This window comes from Brachyhypopomus gauderio, chromosome 1 (genome assembly GCF_052324685.1).
Source record: "Brachyhypopomus gauderio isolate BG-103 chromosome 1, BGAUD_0.2, whole genome shotgun sequence".
Lineage (NCBI taxonomy): Eukaryota > Metazoa > Chordata > Actinopteri > Gymnotiformes > Hypopomidae > Brachyhypopomus > Brachyhypopomus gauderio.
Window position 1 is genome coordinate 49,893,921 of NC_135211.1, and position 21,639 is coordinate 49,915,559.

Genomic DNA, 21,639 nt, shown 5'->3' on the forward strand with positions numbered 1-21,639 from the left:
CCAATAGGTCCTTTAGACCCAAAAGTGAATAGAAGCTGTTTGAGTGGAAAAAATGCATAAGTAAATCAATGTGACAAAACATTCAATTCAACTGAGGCACTAAAGGCCCAAAAGGATCAAAATAATGTGTATTGGCAAAATGATTCAGATCACAGAACTAAATCACATGCTGAGATCAGCTTTGTGTGCGTTTGTGTGGTGTTTCATGTGAGCAATTGTTTTCAGTCAGTTTCGGTGTTTGGCCACTAGATGGAGCCCAAGTACTATCATACTGATATCTCATTAATCTCAGGAATGCAATGACATTTTGGTGAATTAAAAGGTTCATTTCTGGTCAGGCAGTGCACTTTTTGTTATGAGATGTAATTGCAATGTTATAGACCTCATTGATCTGAATCATACAAGCCCCATTACTTGTCTGTATTCTGCATAACAAGATTGCTGCGTGAGTTTTTATGATTTCTCAGGTTTTTGGGTACTGTAGCGCCTCCGACAGGCCAATTTGAACCAAACTTGGCCTACCTCACAAGGACCTCAGTCTATAAAAGCCTTTCAAATTGGGAGTTGATCACTTACATGGTTTATGAGTGATAGCAATAAAGGTCATTTATGGCATGGCCAGAAGGATATAATGGAAAAATTGACCAATCAGACAAATAAAAATGCAACATTTTTTCCTTATTTAGTTAACTACAGTGTCTACAGATTATGCCTATGCCATTTTTGCCATCATTGGATCAAATTCCTAGGACTAGTTCTTAAAGAGCTATTTTCAAACAATTGATGAATGTGACAAAAGTATGCATTTTTTAATAGGACTTGTAATTGCAAAGTTGTCAGGTCTACTGCAAGGTATAAAATGAAACAAGTTGCATGTTCCTAAGTGAAAATTTGGAGGAGTTATGTATGATTTTCACAAATAGCGCCACCTAGTGGCCAAATGTTTCAACACTGCACAGTATGACACATAGTCCTGGGATATGCACAGTGATGAGGTTTCATGTTGATTGGCCAATGGTAAGTCTGTCAAATGGCCAATTAATTCAAATAAAAATTAATTGGCTCATGGCGGCCATGTTTTTTGAGTGATGAGGTCATCATTGTGTGCCTTGATACCACTTGGGCCCCTGATGATGCCTGTAAAGTTTGGGCTTGATGTGACTAATGGTTTCTGAGAAACAAATTTCCCCATGTTATAGCGCCCCCTATTGGACAATCGTGGCCAGCTTTGACCTGTGACCTCTGAGTCATGTGCCCTAACAACTGATAAATTTTCATAAAGATAGGTCAAAGCATTGCTGAGATATAGCTGCTGAAGTAAATTTGGCCACGCCTCAGAGCTATTGATTGACATGTGACAACCAGACTGTATACCAGTGTCACAGTTTTGTTGATGTTCCTTGATAATGAGATTCTTGTGAATATTTTGACACCAAGATTGTGGTGATCAGATGAAAAACCAGGGACTAGTATAAAAAAGTAGGTTTTGCATATTATGCAAATTAGCAAAAAATCTAAGTAGGCGGAGCTTAATGGTTCTTGAGGCTTTTTTGTTTGTCTGGAGCCAAGGAATGCACCTGAAGTGGAATTTTGTTTCTACGACCTACGGGGTGGGAGATATGGACCAAAACGCAAAATGCTGCGCTATAGCGCCACCATCAGGCCAATGTGGGTCTCTGTACTTTAGCACGGTCCCGCAAACAGACTACACCAGTCTGCCAAGTTTGGTCTTCCTGGGCCTTACGGTTTAGGCTGCAGTATGCGTTTTATCCGGAGAAAAATAATAATAATAAGAAGAAGAAAAAAAAAATATATATATAGCCGCAAGCGGCTATTGGCGGGTTCACACACGAATAGGCCACTTGGCTTCAATAGGCAATAGACCCAATAGGTCCTTTAGACCCAAAAGAAGCTGTTTGAGTGGAAAAAATGCACAAATAAATCAATGTGCAAAAAAATGTTCAATTGGGGCACTAAAGGCCCAAAAGGATCAAAATAATGTGTATTGGCAAAATGATTCAAATCACAGAACTAAATCACATGCTGAGATCAGCTTTGTGTGTGTGTGTGGTATTTCATGTGAGAAATAGTTTTCAGTCCGTTCCGATGTTTGGCCACTAGATGGAGCCCAAGTACTACCATACTGATATCTCAATAATCTCAGTAATGCAATATGACATTTTGGTGAATTAAAAGGTTCATTTCTGGTCAGGCAGTGCACTTTTTGTTATAAGATGCAATTGCAATGTTATAGAACTTATTGATCTGGACAATACAAGACCAATTACTTGTCTGTATTCTGCATAACAAGATTGCAGCACAAGTTTTTATGTTTTCTTAGGTTTTTGGGTACTGTAGCGCCCCCGACAGGCCAATTTGAACCAAACTTGGCGTACCTCACAAGGACTTCAGGATATAAAAGCCTTTCAAATTGGGAATTGATTGCATACATGGTTTATGAGTTATAGCAATATAGGTCATATATGGCATGGCCACAATGATATAATGGGAAAATGGACCAATCAGAAAAATAAAAATCCAACATTTTTTTACTCAGTTTTTACCTACAGAGTCTACTGATTATGCTCATAGCAATTTTTCCATAATTGGATCAAATTCCTATGACTAGTTTGTAAATAGCTATTTTCAAACAATAGATGAATGTGACAAAAGTATGCATTTTTTAATAGGACTTGTAATTGCAAAGTTGTCAGGTCTACTGCAAGGAATAAAATGAAACAAGCTGCATGTTCGTAAGTGAAAATTTGGAGGAGTTATGCATGATTTTCACAAATAGCGCCACCTAGTGGCCATATGTTTTAAAACTGCACAGCATGACACATAGTCCTGAGATATGCACAGTGGTGAGGTTTCATGTTGTTTGGCCAATGGTAAGTCTGTGAAATGGCCAATTATTTCAAATAAAAATTAATTGGCTCATGGCGGCCATGTTTTTTGAGTGATGATGTCATCATTGTGTGTCTTGATATCACTTGGGCCCCTGATGATGCCTGTAAGGTTTTGGCTTGATGTGACTAATGGTTTCTGAGATACAGTTTTTCCCATGTTATAGCGCCCCCTATTGGACAATCGAGGCCAGCTTTGACCTATGACCTCGGAGTCATGTGCCCTAACAACTGTTAAAATTTTATGAAGATCCGTCAAAGCGTTGCTGAGATATGGCTGTTTAAGTAAATTTGGCCACGCCTTGGAGCTATTGATTGACATGTGACAACCAGACTGTATGCAAATCTCAAAATGTTTTTAAGCAACTTTGATAATGAGATTCTCCTGAATATTTTGACACCAAGGTTGTGGTGATCCGATGAAAAACCAAGGAGTAGTAGGAAAAAGTAGGTTTTGCATATTATGCAAATTAGCAAAAAATCTAAGTAGGCGGAGCTTAATGGTTCTTGAGGCTTTTTTGTTTGTCTGGAGCCAGGGAATCCACCTGAAGTGGAATTTTGTTTCTAGGACCTAAGGGGTGGGAGATATGGACCAAAACGCAAAAGGCTGCGCTATAGCGCCACCATCAGGCCAATGTGGGTGTCTGTACTTTAGCACGGTCTCGCAAAGAGACTACACCATTCTGCCAAGTTTGGTGTCTCTGGGCCTTACGGTCTAGGCTGCAGTATGCGTTTTATCAGTAGAAAAATAATAATAAATATAGCCGCAAGCGGCAATTGGCGGGTTCACACACGAATAGGCCTCTTGGCCTCAATAGGCAGAGGCCCAAAAGGTCCTTTAGACCCTAAATGTGAAAAGAAGCTGTTTGAGTGGAAAAAAATGCACAAATAAATCAATGTGCAAAAAAATGTTCAATTGGGGCACTAAAGGCCCAAAAGGATCAAAATAATGTGTATTGGCAAAATGATTCAAATCACAGAACTAAATTACATGCTGAGATCAGCTTTGTGTGTGTGTTTGTGTGGTATTTCAAGTGAGAAATAGTTTTCAGTCCGTTCCGATGTTTGGCCACTAGATGGAGCCCAAGTACTACCATACTGATATCTCATTAATCTCAGTAATGCAATATGACATTTTGGTGAATTAAAAGGTTCATTTCTGGTCAGGCAGTGCACTTTTTGTTATAAGATGCAATTGCAATGTTATAGAACTTATTGATCTGGATCATACAAGACCAATTACTTGTCTGTATTCTGCATAACAAGATTGCAGCATGAGTGTTTATGTTTTCTTAGGTTTTTGGGTACTGTAGCGCCCCCGACAGGCCAATTTGAACCAAACTTGGCATGCCTCACAAGGACTTCAGGATATAAAAGCCTTTCAAATTGGGAGTTGATTGCATACATGGTTTATGAGTTATAGCAATATAGGTCATATATGGCATGGCCACAATGATATAATGGGAAAATGGACCAATCAGAAAAATAAAAATCCAAAATTTTTTTAATCACTTTTTACCTACAGAGTCTACTGATTATGCTCATAGCAAATTTGCCATAATTGGATCAAATTCCTATGACTAGTTCTTAAAGAGCTATTTTCAAACAATTGATGAATGTGACAAAAGTATGCATTTTTTAATAGGACTTGTAATTGCAAAGTTGTCAGGTCTACTGCAAGGAATAAAACGAAACAAGTTGCATGTTCCTAAGTGAAAATTTGGAGGAGTTATGCATGATTTTCACAAATAGCGCCACCTAGTGGCCAAATGTTTCAAAACTGCACAGCATGACACATAGTCCTGAGATATGCACAGTGGTGAGGTTTCATGTTGTTTGGCCAATGGTAAGTCTGTCAAATGGCCAATTAATTCAAATAAAAATTAATTGGCTCATGGCGGCCATGTTTTTTGAGTGATGATGTCATCATTGTGTGTCTTGATATCACTTGGGCCCCTGATGATGCCTGTAAAGTTTTGGCTTGATGTGACTAATGGTTTCTGAGATACAGTTTTTCCCATGTTATAGCGCCCCCTATTGGACAATCGTGGCCAGCTTTGACCTATGACCTCGGAGTCATGTGCCCTAACAACTGTTAAAATTTTATGAAGATCGGTCAAAGCGTTGCTGAGATATGGCTGTTTAAGTAAATTTGGCCACGCCTTGGAGCTATTGATTGACATGTGACAACCAGACTGTATGCAAATCTCAAAATGTTTTTAAGCAACTTTGATAAGGAGATTCTTCTGAATCTTTTGACACCAAGGTTGTGGTGATCGGATGAAAAACCAGGGACTAGTATAAAAAAGTAGGTTTTGCATATTATGCAAATTAGCAAAAAATCTAAGTAGGCGGAGCTTAATGGTTCTTGAGGCTTTTTTGTTTGTCTTGAGCCAAGGAATCCATCAGAAGTGGAATTTTGTTTCTAGGCCCTACGGTTTGGGAGATATGGACCAAAACGCAAAATGGTGCGCTATAGCGCCACCATCAGGCCAATGTGGCTCCCTGTCTCTATTTCTCTCATTGCACACCTGCTGCACCTTGCTGGCAAGTTTGGTCTTTCTGGGCCTTACGGTCTAGGCTGCAGTATGCGTTTTACAGGGGGAAAAATAATAATAATAAGAATATAGCCGCAAGCGGCAATTGGCGGGTTCACACACGAATAGGCCTCTTGGCCTCAATAGGCAGAGGCCCAAAAGGTCCTTTAGACCCTAAATGTGAAAAGAAGCTGTTTGAGTGGAAAAAAATGCACAAATAAATTAATGTGCAAAAAAAGGTTCAATTGGGGCACTAAAGGCCCAAAAGGATCAAAATAATGTGTATTGGGAAATTGAGTCAGATCACAGAACTAAATCACATGCTGAGATCAGCTTTGTGTGTGTTTGTGTGGTATTTCATGTGAGCAATAGTTTTCAGTCAGTTTCGGTGTTTGGCCACTAGATGGAGTACTACCATACTGATATCTCATTAATCTCAGTAATGCAATGACATTTTGGTGAATTAAAAGGTTCATTTCCGGTCAGGCAGTGCACTTTTTGTTATAAGATGTAATTGCAATGTTATAGAACTTATTGATCTGGATCATACAAGACCAATTAATTGTCTGTATTCTGCATAACAAGATTGCAGCATGAGTTTTTATGTTTTCTTAGGTTTTTGGGTACTGTAGCGCCCCCGACAGGCCAATTTGAACCAAACTTGGCATACCTCACAAGGACTTCAGGATATAAAAGCCATTCAAATTGGGAGTTGATTGCATACATGGTTTATGAGTTATAGCAATATAGGTCATAAATGGCATGGCCACAATGATATAATGGGTAAATGGACCAATCAGATAAATAAAAATCCAACATTTTTTTACTCAGTTTTTACCTACAGAGTCTACTGATTATGCTCATAGCAATTTTTCCATAATTGGATCAAATTCCTATGACGAGTTTGTAAATAGCTATTTTCAAACAATAGATGAATGTGACAAAACTATGCATTTTTTAATAAGACTTGTAATTGCGAAGTTGTCAGGTCTACTGCAAGGAATAAAATGAAACAAGTTGCATGTTCCTAAGTGAAAATTTGGAGGAGTTATGCATGATTTTCACAAATAGCGCCACCTAGTGGCCAAATGTTTCAAAACTGCACAGCAAGACACATAGTCCTGAGATATGCACACTGGTGAGGTTTCATGTTGTTTGGCCAATGGTAAGTCTGTCAAATGGCCAATTAATTCAAAAAAAAAATTATTGGCTCATGGCGGCCATGTTTTTTGAGTGATGATGTCATCATTGTGTGTCTTGATATCACTTGGGCCCCTGATGATGCCTGTAAAGTTTTGGCTTGATGTGACTAATGGTTTCTGAGAAACAGTTTTTCCCATGTTATAGCGCCCCCTATTGGACAATCGTGGCCAGCTTTGACCTGTGACCTCGGAGTCATGTGCCCTAACAACTGTTAAAATTTTATGAAGATCGGTCAAAGCGTTGCTGAGATATGGCTGTTTAAGTAAATTTGGCCACGCCTCGGAGCTATTGATTGACATGTGACAGCCAGACTATATGCAAATCTCAAAATGTTTTTAAGCAACTTTGATAATGAGATTCTCCTGAATATTTTGACACCAAGGTTGTGGTGATCCGATAAAAAACCAGGGACTAGTATAAAAAAGTAGGTTTTGCATATTATGCAAATTAGCAAAAAATCTAAGTAGGCGGAGCTTAATGGTTCTTGAGGCTTTTTTGTTTGGCTTGAGCCAAGGAATCCATCAGAAGTGGAATTTTGTTTCTAGGCCCTACGGTTTGGGAGATATGGACCAAAACGCAAAATGGTGCGCTATAGCGCCACCATCAGGCCAATGTGGGTCCCTGTCTCTATTTCTCTCATTGCACACCTGCTGCACCTTGCTGGCAAGTTTGGTCTTTCTGGGCCTTACGGTCTAGGCTGCAGTATGCGTTTTACAGGGGGAAAAATAATAATAAATATAGCCGCAAGCGGCAATTGGCGGGTTCACACACGAATAGGCTTCTTGGCCTCAATAGGCAGAGGCCCAAAAGGTCCTTTAGACCCTAAATGTGAAAAAGAAGCTGTTTGAGTGGAAAAAATGCACAAATAAATCAATGTGCAAAAAAGTTCAATTGGGGCACTAAAGGGCTAAAAGGATCAAAATAATGTGCATTGGCAAAATAATTCAGATCACAGAACTAAATCACATGCTGAGATCAGCTTTGTGTGTGTTTGTGTGGTATTTCATGTGAGCAATAGTTTTCAGTCAGAATATGGCTACTAGATGGAGGCCAAGTACTACCATACTGATATCTCATTAATGTCAGTAATGAAATAGGATATTTTGGTGAATTAAAAGGTTCGTTTCTGGTCAGGCTGTGTACTTTATGTAAAAAAAAAGATTCAGTTGAGGCACTAAAGGCCGAAAAGGATCAAAATAATGTGTATTGGCAAAATGATTCAGATCACAGAACTAAATCACATGCTGAGATCAGCTTTGTGTGTGTTTGTGTGGTGTTTCATGTGAGCAATAGTTTTCAGTCAGTTTTGGTGTTTGGCCACTAGATGGAGCCCAAGTACCATCATACTGATATCTCATTAATATCAGTAATGCAATGACATTTTGGTGAATTAAAAGGTTCATTTCTGGTCAGGCAGTGCACTTTTTGTTATAAGATGCAATTGCAATGTTATAGAACTTATTGATCTGGATCATACAAGACCAATTACTTGTCTGTATTCTGCATAACAAGATTGCAGCATGAGTTTTTATGTTTTTTTAGGTTTTTGGGTAGTGTAGCGCCCCCGACAGGCCAATTTGAACCAAACTTGGCATACCTCACAAGGACTTCAGGATATAAAAGCCTTTCAAATTGGGAGTTGATTGCATACATGGTTTATGAGTTATAGCAATATAGGTCATATATGGCATGGCCACAATGATATAATGGGAAAATGGACCAATCAGATAAATAAAAATTCATTATTTTTTTGATCAGTTTTTACCTACAGAGTCTACTGATTATGCTCATATCAATTTTTCCATAATTGGATCAAATTCCTATGACTAGTTTGTAAATAGCTATTTTCAAACTATAGATGAATGTGACAAAAGTATGCATTTTTTTATAGGACTTGTAATTGCAAAGTTGTCAGGTCTACTGCAAGGAATAAAAAGAAACAAGTTGCATGTTCCTAAGTGAAAATTTGGAGGAGTTATGCATGATTTTCACAAATAGCGCCACCTTGTGGCCAAATGTTTTAAAACTGCACAGCATGACACATAGTCCTGAGATAAGCACAGTGGTAAGGTTTCATGTTGTTTGGCCAATGGTAAGTCTGTCAAATGGCCAATTAATTCAAATAAAAATTAATTGGCTCATGGCGGCCATGTTTTTTGAGTGATGATGTCATCATTGTGTGTCTTGATATCACTTGGGCCCCTGATGATGCCTGTAAAGTTTTGGCTTGATGTGACTAATGGTTTCTGAGATACAGTTTTTCCCATGTTATAGCGCCCCCTATTGGACAATCGTGGCCAGCTTTGACCTATGGCCTCGGAGTCATGTGCCCTAACAACGGTTAAAATTTTATGAAGATCCGTCAAAGCGTTGCTGAGATATGGCTGTTTAAGTAAATTTGACCACGCCTTGGAGCTATTGATTGACATGTGACAACCAGACTGTATGCAAATCTCAAAATGTTTTTAAGCAACTTTGATAATGAGATTCTCCTGAATATTTTGACACCAAGGTTGTGGTGATCCGATGAAAAACCAGGGACTAGTATAAAAAAGTAGGTTTTGCATATTATGCAAATTAGCAAAAAATCTAAGTAGGCGGAGCTTAATGGTTCTTGAGGCTTTTTTGTTTGGTTTGAGCCAAGGAATGCACCTGAAGTGGAATTTTGTGTCTAGGCCCTACGGTTTGGGAGATATGGACCAAAACGCAAAATGGTGCGCTATAGCGCCACCATCAGGCCAATGTGGGTCTCTGTGCTTTGGCACGGTCTCGCAAAGAGACTACACCATTCTGCCAAGTTTGGTGTCTCTGGGCCTTACGGTCTAGGCTGCAGTATGCGTTTTATGCGGAGAAAAATAATAATAATAATAATAAATATAGCCGCAAGCGGCAATTGGCGGGTTCACACACGAATAGGCCACTTGGCTTCAATAGGCAATAGACCCAATAGGTCCTTTAGACCCAAAAGAAGCTGTTTGAGTGGAAAAAATGCACAAATAAATCAATGTGCAAAAAAATGTTCAATTGGGGCACTAAAGGCCCAAAAGGATCAAAATAATGTGTATTGGCAAAATGATTCAAATCACAGAACTAAATCACATGCTGAGATCAGCTTTGTGTGTGTTTTTGTGTGGTGTTTCATGTGAGCAATAGTTTTCAGTTCGTTTCAATGTATGGCCACTAGATGGAGCCCAAGTACTACCATACTGATATTTCATTAATCTCAGTAATGCAATATGACATTTTGGTGAATTAAAAGGTTCATTTCTGGTCAGGCAGTGCACTTTTTGTTATAAGATGCAATTGCAATGTTATATAACTTATTGATCTGGATCATACAAGACCAATTACTTGTCTGTATTCTGCATAACAAGATTGCAGCATGAGTTTTTATGTTTTCTTAGTTTTTTGGGTACTGTAGCGCCCCCGACAGGCCAATTTGAACCAAACTTGGCATGCCTCACAAGGACTTCAGGATATAAAAGCCTTTCAAATTGGGAGTTGATTGCATACATGGTTTATGAGTTATAGCAATATAGGTCATATATGTCATGGCCACAATGATATAATGGGAAAATGGACCAATCAGAAAAATAAAAATCCAAAATTTTTTTTATCACTTTTTACCTACAGAGTCTACTGATTATGCTCATAGCAATTTTGCCATAATTGGATCAAATTCCTATGACTAGTTCTTAAAGAGCTATTTTCAAACAATTGATGAATGTGACAAAAGTATGCATTTTTTAATAGGATTTGTAATTGCAAAGTTGTCAGGTCTACTGCAAGGAATAAAAAGAATAAAGTTGCATGTTCCTAAGTGAAAATTTGGAGGAGTTATGCATGATTTTCACAAATAGCGCCACCTAGTGGCCAAATGTTTCAAAACTGCACAGCATGACACATAGTCCTGAGATATGTACAGTGGTGAGGTTTCATGTTGTTTGGCCAATGGTAAGTCTGTCAAATGGCCAATTAATTCAAATAAAAATTAATTGGCTCATGGCGGCCATGTTTTTTGAGTGATGATGTCATCATTGTGTGTCTTGATATCACTTGGGCCCCTGATGATGCCTGTAAAGTTTTGGCTTGATGTGACTAATGGTTTCTGAGATACAGTTTTTCCCATGTTATAGCGCCCCCTATTGGACAATCGTGGCCAGCTTTGACCTATGACCTCAGAGTCATGTGCCCTAACAACTGTTAAAATTTTATGAAGATCGGTCAAAGCGTTGCTGAGATATGGCTGTTTAAGTAAATTTGGCCACGCCTTGGAGCTATTGATTGACATGTGACAACCAGACTGTATGCAAATCTCAAAATGTTTTTAAGCAACTTTGATAATGAGATTCTCCTGAATATTTTGACACCAAGGTTGTGGTGATCAGATGAAAATCCAGGGACTAGTACAAAAAAGTAGGTTTTGCATATTATGCAAATTAGCAAAAAATCTAAGTAGGCGGAGCTTAATGGTTCTTGAGGCTTTTTTGTTTGGCTTGAGCCAAGGAATCCCTCAGAAGTGGAATTTTGTTTCTAGGACCTACGGTTTGGGAGATATGGACCAAAACGCAAAATGGTGCGCTATAGCGCCACCATCAGGCCAATGTGGGTCTCTGTGCTTTAGCACGGTCTCGCAAAGAGACTACACCATTCTGCCAAGTTTGGTGTCTCTGGGCCTTACGGTCTAGGCTGCAGTATGCGTTTTATGCGGAGAAAAATAATAATAATAATAATAATAAGAAGAAAAAACCCGACAATTACAATAGGTTTCCCACACTACGTGTGTGAACCCTAATAAGAAAGAAAAAACCCGACAATTACAATAGGTTTCCCACACTACGTGTGTGAACCCTAATAATAAGAAAAATCTCAGCAATTACAATAGGTTTCCCACACTACGTGTGTGAACCCTAAATATAGCCGCAAGCGGCAATTACGGGGTCCAAGCTGAGGTTTGGCAAGATTTTGCACCCACTGGCACAACATTATGTAAGGCTTTATGAAATGTACATGAAAGTATATGAAGCACATTCGTGAATGAAGTACCTGCTCAAAAAACAGAATCTAAATGGCAGCTTTTTAAACTTATGGTGGAATACTGCCCAACGTGGGATTCGAACCCCCGCTGTCCACGTGCATTGTGGCTGGGAGCACATTGCTCTACCCATTGAGCTAATGGGTCTGACTGGATTACAGGCTCAACTCTAACTCTTTTGAGGAAAAGAATGACCTTTGATCTGCATGCATGTTCAGCATAGAAAATGAAAATATTCACAGTACAACCATTTGTGGATGGATTTGGCACAAACTTGGCAGATATCACCTCAGTGGTCTTCTGAATGTGTCTGTCCATTTTCATAACAATCAGACATTATATAGGGGAGTTTTTGAAATATGCAGTTCATATGTCATGACGGTACCATTGTGATGCATATGAAAAATATTAAATTGCAAGAATCTTAGAATTTGTTCCACCAGTTTTGTATTTCACATGCTGCTGGATATTATAATATGTGATTTGAGGTGATGGAGTGAAAATCCTAGGACTAGTATGAAAAGTGTAAATTATATGTATTGGATTATACACAAAAATCTGTACTTTTTTGCAAAGCACTTGCAATTACAAAGTTGTTAGTGATTTTGCATAGAATCATATGAGATCATGATTGTCCTTCTACATGAAAGCATGTAGGAGTAATTCAGGAATTTCTAGTATAGCGCCACCTAGTGGTGCAATTCCCGTCATACTTTGATATGTATTAGAGGGTGTGTAGATGAACATAATATGTGAGTTTCATGTTGATTGGCATATGATAAGCTTGTGAAAGGTGTACTGAAAGCTGATTGGTCGATAGCGGCGGCCATATTGGACATATGATGGTGCAGGTCAAGGACCTGTGTCATAGGTGCATATAGATGATGCGTACCAAGTTTGGAGTTATTTGGCCAATCGGTGTGGGCAGGAGAGTTTTTTGGCCGTTATAGCGCCACCTAGGTGTGCATGTCTGCCAAAATGTATGTGCCGGTCTAGACACCCAATAGGTACATGTGTGTGAAATTTGGAGTGAATACATGAAAGTATGCCTGAGATACAGCAGAATAAGTGGATTTTTGGCGAAGGAATTTTCTACGCTTGACTTCTGATGCATGTGGCCACGCCCATGTGCAGAAATGTGCACTTTGGCTCCATAACTATTAAAGTTCAGACTCTTCTGAACACCTGGATACCACATATGTGCATGTATGTGAAAAATCCAGGGACTAGTACGCGCTCAAAAATGTGTGCGTATTTGCATATTATGCAAATTAGCTCGACATGTAAGGGGCGGAGCATATAGCTTCAATGGAACTTTTTTTAGATGAGCTCATGCCTGATCAGATGCAGTTTGAATTTTATCTCTAGGACATACGGTGTAGGAGAAACACCTGTGTAAACTTTTTCATGCGATTTTGTGCGCTATAGCGCCACCTATGGTCGGATCGGGCTGGCGTGTTGCGCCTGAGTAGCGGAGAGGAGTACTACAAGTTGGCCAAAGGAGAAGTCTGTAGGTCTTACGGTTTAGGCTGCACGACGCGTTTTAGCGGAGAAAAAGAATAATAATAATAATAATAATAATAATAATCAGAACAATTACAATAGGGTTCCAGCACCGGTGGTGCTTGGACCCCTAATAATAATCGGAACAATTACAATAGGGTTCCAGCACCACTGGTGCTTGGACCCCTAATAATAAATATAGCCGCAAGCGGCAATTACGGGGTCCAAGCACAGGGTATGGGCACCATCTGGCACGCCTGAGATGCGTAAGCATGTGTGTGTAATCACTGGGTAGGTATGGGTGAAGCAATGTGTATATGAAACCTATAGGTAGGCCATTGCATGTGTGTGCATGTGTAAGAAAGATGTAGGGGTAATTCAGGAAATTCTAGTATAGCGCCACCTAGTGGTGCAATTCCCGTCATACTTGAGTATGTCTTAGAGGGTGTGTAGATGAACATAATATGTGAGTTTCATGTTGATTGGCTTATGATAAGCTTGTGAAATGTGAACTGAAAGCTGATTGGTCGATAGCGGCGGCCATATTGGACATATGATGGTGCAGGTCAAGGACCTGTGTCATAGGTGCATATAGATGATGCGTACCAAGTTTGGAGTTATTTGGCCAATCGGTGTGGGCAGGAGAGTTTTTTGGCCGTTATAGCGCCACCTAGGTGTGCATGTCTGCCAAAATGTATGTACCGGACTAGACACCCAATAGGTACATGTGTGTGAAATTTGGAGTGAATACATGAAAGTATGCCTGAGATACAGCAGAATATGTGGATTTTTGGCGAAGAAATTTTCTACGCTTGACTTGTGATGCATGTGGCCACGCCCATGTGCAGAAATGTGCACTTTGGCTCCATAACAATTAAAGTTCAGACTCTTGTGAGCGCCTGGATACCACATATGTGCATGTATGTGAAAAATCCAGGGACTAGTACGCGCTCAAAAATGTGTGCAAATTTGCATATTATGCAAATTAGCTCGACATGTAAGGGGCGGAGCATATGGCTTCAATGGAACTTTTTTTAGATGAGCACATGCCTGATCAGGTGAAGTTTACATTTTGTCTCTAGGACATACGGTTTAGGAGAAACACCAGTTTAAACTTTTTCATGCGTTTTTGTGCGCTATAGCGCCACCTATGGTCGGATCGGGCTCGCGTGTTGCGCCTGAGTAGCGGAGAGGAGTACTACAAGTTGGCCAAAGGAGAAGTCTGTAGGTCTTACGGTTTAGGCTGCACAACGAGTTTTAAGGCAGAAAAAAAATTGGCATATGAAAAGCTTGTGAAAGGTGTACTGAAAGCTGATTGGTCGATAGCGGCGGCCATATTGGACATATGATGGTGCAGGTCAAGGACCTGTGTCATAGGTGCATATAGATGATGCGTACCAAGTTTGGAGTTATTTGGCCAATCGGTGTGGGCAGGAGAGTTTTTTGGCCGTTATAGCGCCACCTAGATGTGCATGTCTGCCAAAATGCATGTGCAGGTCTAGACACCCAGTAGGTACATGTGTGTGAAATTTGGTATGAATACGTGAAAGAATGCCTGAGATATAGCAGAATATGTGGATTTTTGGCGAAGGAATTTTCGACGCTTGACTTGTGATGCATGTGGCCACGCCCATGTGCAGAAATGTGCACTTTGGCTCCATAACAATTAAAGTTCAGACTCTTGTGAGCGCCTGGATACCACATATGTGCATGTATGTGAAAAATCCAGGGACTAGTACGCGCTCAAAAATGTGTGTGTATTTGCATATTATGCAAATTAGCTCGACATGTAAGGGGCGGAGCATATAGCTTCAATGGAACTTTTTTTAGATGAGCTCATGCCTGATCAGATGCAGTTTGAATTTTATCTCTAGGACATACGGTGTAGGAGAAACACCTGTGTAAACTTTTTCATGCGATTTTGTGCGCTATAGCGCCACCTATGGTCGGATCGGGCTGGCGTGTTGCGCCTGAGTAGCGGAGAGGAGTACTACAAGTTGGCCAAAGGAGAAGTCTGTAGGACTTACGGTTTAGGCTGCACGACGCGTTTTAGCGGAGAAAAAGAATAATAATAATAATAAATATAGCCGCAAGCGGCAATTACGGGGTCCAAGCTGAGGTTTGGCAAGATTTTGCACCCACTGGCACAACATTATGTAAAGCTTTATGAAATGTACATGAAAGTATATGAAGCACGTTCGTGAATGAAGTACCTGCTCAAAAAACAGAATCTAAATGGCAGCTTTTTAAACTTATGGTGGAATACTGCCCAACGTGGGATTCGAACCCCCGTTGTCCACGTGCATTGTGGCTGGGAGCACATTGCTCTACCCATTGAGCTAATGGGTCTGACTGGATTACAGGCTCAACTCTAACTCTTTTGAGGAAAAGAATGACCTTTGATCTGCATGCATGTTCAGCATAGAAAATGAAAATATTCACAGTACAACCATTTGTGGATGGATTTGGCACAAACTTGGCAGATATCACCTCAGTGGTCTTCTGAATGTGTCTGTCCATTTTCATAACAATCAGACATTATATAGGGGAGTTTTTGAAATATGCAGTTCATATGTCATGACGGTACCATTGTGATGCATATGAAAAATATTAAATTGCAAGAATCTTAGAATTTGTTCCACCAGTTTTGTATTTCACATGCTGCTGGATATTATAATATGTGATTTGAGGTGATGGAGTGAAAATCCTAGGACTAGTATGAAAAGTGTAAATTATATGTATTGGATTATACACAAAAATCTGTACTTTTTTGCAAAGCACTTGCAATTACAAAGTTGTTAGTGATTTTGCATAGAATCATATGAGATCATGATTGTCCTTCTACATGAAAGCATGTAGGAGTAATTCAGGAATTTCTAGTATAGCGCCACCTAGTGGTGCAATTCCCGTCATACTTTGATATGTATTAGAGGGTGTGTAGATGAACATAATATGTGAGTTTCATGTTGATTGGCATATGATAAGCTTGTGAAAGGTGTACTGAAAGCTGATTGGTCGATAGCGGCGGCCATATTGGACATATGATGGTGCAGGTCAAGGACCTGTGTCATAGGTGCATATAGATGATGCGTACCAAGTTTGGAGTTATTTGGCCAATCGGTGTGGGCAGGAGAGTTTTTTGGCCGTTATAGCGCCACCTAGGTGTGCATGTCTGCCAAAATGTATGTGCCGGTCTAGACACCCAATAGGTACATGTGTGTGAAATTTGGTGTGAATCTGTCAAAGCATGCCTGAGATACAGCAGAATATGTGCATTTTTGGCGAAGGATTTTTCGACCTTTGACTTGTGAGGCATGTGGCCACGCCCATGTGCAGAAATGTGCACTTTGGCTCCATAACAATTAAAGTTCAGACTCTTGTGAGCGCCTGGATACCACATATGTGCATGTATGTGAAAAATCCAGGGACTAGTACGCGCTCAAAAATGTGTGTGTATTTGCATATTATGCAAATTAGCTCGACATGTAAGGGGCGGAGCATATAGCTTCAATGGAACTTTTTTTAGATGAGCTCATGCCTGATCAGATGCAGTTTGAATTTTATCTCTAGGACATACGGTGTAGGAGAAACACCTGTGTAAACTTTTTCATGCGATTTTGTGCGCTATAGCGCCACCTATGGTCGGATCGGGCTGGCGTGTTGCGCCTGAGTAGCGGAGAGGAGTACTACAAGTTGGCCAAAGGAGAAGTCTGTAGGACTTACGGTTTAGGCTGCACGACGCGTTTTAGCGGAGAAAAAGAATAATAATAATAATAATAAATATAGCCGCAAGCGGCAATTACGGGGTCCAAGCACAGGGTATGGGCACCATCTGGCACGCCTGAGATGCGTAAGCATGTGTGTGTAATCACTGGGTAGGTATGGGTGAAGCAATGTGTATATGAAACCTATAGGTAGGCCATTGCATGTGTGTGCATGTGTAAGAAAGATGTAGGGGTAATTCAGGAAATTCTAGTATAGCGCCACCTAGTGGTGCAATTCCCGTCATACTTGAGTATGTCTTAGAGGGTGTGTAGATGAACATAATATGTGAGTTTCATGTTGATTGGCTTATGATAAGCTTGTGAAATGTGAACTGAAAGCTGATTGGTCGATAGCGGCGGCCATATTGTACATATGATGGTGCAGGTCAAGGACCTGTGTCATAGGTGCATATAGATGATGCGTACCAAGTTTGGAGTTATTTGGCCAATCGGTGTGGGCAGGAGAGTTTTTTGGCCGTTATAGCGCCACCTAGGTGTGCATGTCTGCCAAAATGTATGTACCGGTCTAGACACCCAATAGGTACATGTGTGTGAAATTTGGAGTGAATACATGAAAGTATGCCTGAGATACAGCAGAATATGTGGATTTTTGGCGAAGGAATTTTCTACGATTGACTTTTGATGCATGTGGCCACGCCCATGTGCAGAAATGTGCACTTTGGCTCCATAACAATTAAAGTTCAGACTCTTGTGAGCGCCTGGATACCACATATGTGCATGTATGTGAAAAATCCAGGGACTAGTACGCGCTCAAAAATGTGTGCAAATTTGCATATTATGCAAATTAGCTCGACATGTAAGGGGCGGAGCATATGGCTTCAATGGAACTTTTTTTAGATGAGCACATGCCTGATCAGGTGAAGTTTACATTTTGTCTCTAGGACATACGGTTTAGGAGAAACACCAGTTTAAACTTTTTCATGCGTTTTTGTGCGCTATAGCGCCACCTATGGTCGGATCGGGCTGGCGTGTTGCGCCTGAGTAGCAGAGAGGAGTACTACAAGTTGGCCAAAGGAGAAGTCTGTAGGTCTTACGGTTTAGGCTACACAACACGTTTTAAGGCAGAAAAAAAATTGGCATATGAAAAGCTTGTGAAAGGTGTACTGAAAGCTGATTGGTCGATAGCGGCGGCCATATTGGACATATGATGGTGCAGATCAAGGACCTGTGTCATAGGTGCATATAGATGATGCGTACCAAGTTTGGAGTTATTTGGCCAATCGGTGTGGGCAGGAGAGTTTTTTGGCCGTTATAGCGCCACCTAGGTGTGCATGTCTGCCAAAATGCATGTGCCGGTCTAGACACCCAATAGGTACATGTATGTGAAATTTGGTATGAATACGTGAAAGAATGCCTGAGATATAGCAGAATATGTGGATTTTTGGCGAAGGAATTTTCTACGCTTGACTTGTGATGCATGTGGCCACGCCCATGTGCAGAAATGTGCACTTTGGCTCCATAATAATTAAAGTTCAGACTCTTCTGAACGTTTTGATACCACATATGTGCATGTATGTGAAAAATCCAGGGACTAGTACGCGCTCAAAAATGTGTGCAAATTTGCATATTATGCAAATTAGCTCGACATGTAAGGGGCGGAGCTTATGGGTTCAAATGTATTTTTTGTAGAATGGAAGATGACTGATCAGATGCAATTGGAATTTTTTGTTTATGACATACGGTGTAGGCGTGACAATTTTTTGCGCTCTATAGCGCCACCTATGGTCGGATCGGGCTGGCGTGTTGCGCCTGAGTAGCGGAGAGGAGTACTACAAGTTGGCCAAAGGAGAAGTCTGTAGGTGTTACGGTTTGGTCTGCACAACGCGTTTTAGGGCAGAAAAAGAAGAATAATAATAATAATCGGAACAATTACAATAGGGTTCCAGCACCTTCAGTGCTTGGACCCCTAATAATCAGAACAATTACAATAGGGTTCCAGCACCGCTGGTGCTTGGACCCCTAAATATAGCCGCAAGCGGCAATTACGGGGTCCAAGCTGAGGTTTGGCAAGATTTTGCACCCACTGGCACAACATTATGTAAAGCTTTATGAAATGTACATGAAAGTATATGAAGCACGTTCGTGAATGAAGTACCTGCTCAAAAAACAGAATCTAAATGGCAGCTTTTTAAACTTATGGTGGAATACTGCCCAACGTGGGATTCGAACCCCCGTTGTCCACGTGCATTGTGGCTGGGAGCACATTGCTCTACCCATTGAGCTAATGGGTCTGACTGGATTACAGGCTCAACTCTAACTCTTTTGAGGAAAAGAATGACCTTTGATCTGCATGCATGTTCAGCATAGAAAATGAAAATATTCACAGTACAACCATTTGTGGATGGATTTGGCACAAACTTGGCAGATATCACCTCAGTGGTCTTCTGAATGTGTCTGTCCATTTTCATAACAATCAGACATTATATAGGGGAGTTTTTGAAATATGCAGTTCATATGTCATGACGGTACCATTGTGATGCATATGAAAAATATTAAATTGCAAGAATCTTAGAATTTGTTCCACCAGTTTTGTATTTCACATGCTGCTGGATATTATAATATGTGATTTGAGGTGATGGAGTGAAAATCCTAGGACTAGTATGAAAAGTGTAAATTATATGTATTGGATTATACACAAAAATCTGTACTTTTTTGCAAAGCACTTGCAATTACAAAGTTGTTAGTGATTTTGCATAGAATCATATGAGATCATGATTGTCCTTCTACATGAAAGCATGTAGGAGTAATTCAGGAATTTCTAGTATAGCGCCACCTAGTGGTGCAATTCCCGTCATACTTTGATATGTATTAGAGGGTGTGTAGATGAACATAATATGTGAGTTTCATGTTGATTGGCATATGATAAGCTTGTGAAAGGTGTACTGAAAGCTGATTGGTCGATAGCGGCGGCCATATTGGACATATGATGGTGCAGGTCAAGGACCTGTGTCATAGGTGCATATAGATGATGCGTACCAAGTTTGGAGTTATTTGGCCAATCGGTGTGGGCAGGAGAGTTTTTTGGCCGTTATAGCGCCACCTAGGTGTGCATGTCTGCCAAAATGTATGTGCCGGTCTAGACACCCAATAGGTACATGTGTGTGAAATTTGGTGTGAATCTGTCAAAGCATGCCTGAGATACAGCAGAATATGTGCATTTTTGGCGAAGGATTTTTCGACCTTTGACTTGTGAGGCATGTGGCCACGCCCATGTGCAGAAATGTGCACTTTGGCTCCATAACAATTAAAGTTCAGACTCTTGTGAGCGCCTGGATACCACATATGTGCATGTATGTGAAAAATCCAGGGACTAGTACGCGCTCAAAAATGTGTGTGTATTTGCATATTATGCAAATTAGCTCGACATGTAAGGGGCGGAGCATATAGCTTCAATGGAACTTTTTTTAGATGAGCTCATGCCTGATCAGATGCAGTTTGAATTTTATCTCTAGGACATACGGTGTAGGAGAAACACCTGTGTAAACTTTTTCATGCGATTTTGTGCGCTATAGCGCCACCTATGGTCGGATCGGGCTGGCGTGTTGCGCCTGAGTAGCGGAGAGGAGTACTACAAGTTGGCCAAAGGAGAAGTCTGTAGGACTTACGGTTTAGGCTGCACGACGCGTTTTAGCGGAGAAAAAGAATAATAATAATAATAATAATAATCAGAACAATTACAATAGGGTTCCAGCACCGCTGGTGCTTGGACCCCTAATAATAATCAGAACAATTACAATAGGGTTCCAGCACCGCTGGTGCTTGGACCCCTAAAAAATCTCAGCAATTACAATAGGTTTCCCACACTACGTGTGTGAACCCTAAATATAGCCGCAAGCGGCAATTGGCGGGTTCACACACGAATAGGCCACTTGGCTTCAATAGGCAATAGACCCAATAGGTCCTTTAGACCCAAAAGAAGCTGTTTGAGTGGAAAAAATGCACAAATAAATCAATGTGCAAAAAAATGTTCAATTGGGGCACTAAAGGCCCAAAAGGATCAAAATAATGTGTATTGGCAAAATGATTCAAATCACAGAACTAAATCACATGCTGAGATCAGCTTTGTGTGTGTGTTTGTGTGGTATTTCATGTGAGAAATAGTTTTCAGTCCGTTCCGATGTTTGGCCACTAGATGGAGCCCAAGTACTACCATACTGATATCTCATTAATCTCAGTAATGCAATATGACATTTTGGTGAATTAAAAGGTTCATTTCTGGTCAGGCAGTGCACATTTTGTTATAAGATGCAATTGCAATGTTATAGAACTTATTGATCTGGATCATACAAGACCAATTACTTGTCTGTATTCTGCATAACAAGATTGCAGCATGAGTTTTTATGTTTTCTTAGGTTTTTGGGTACTGTAGCGCCCCCGACAGGCCAATTTGAACCAAACTTGGCATACCTCACAAGGACTTCAGGATATAAAAGCCTTTCAAATTGGGAATTGATTGCATACATGGTTTATGAGTTATAGCAATATAGGTCATATATGGCATGGCCACAATGATATAATGGGAAAATGGACCAATCAGAAAAATAAAAATCCAACATTTTTTTAATCACGTTTTACCTACAGAGTCTACTGATTATGCTCATAGCAATTTTTCCATAATTGGATCAAATTCCTATGACTAGTTTGTAAATAGCTATTTTCAAACAATAGAT

General features: G+C 40.2%; 2 protein-coding genes across 7 annotated transcripts in view; one reads left to right on the forward strand and one right to left on the reverse strand.

The window, feature by feature from the left end:
* LOC143523574 (condensin-2 complex subunit D3-L-like) overlaps nt 1-21,639 on the reverse strand; it is a 65,175-nt gene that overhangs the window by 26,696 nt on the left and 16,840 nt on the right. The gene's annotated exons all lie outside the window — the stretch shown is intronic.
* The window catches only part of LOC143523854 (DNA-directed primase/polymerase protein-like), a 119,517-nt gene that overhangs the window by 9,408 nt on the left and 88,470 nt on the right, over nt 1-21,639 (forward strand). The window lies entirely within an intron of this gene.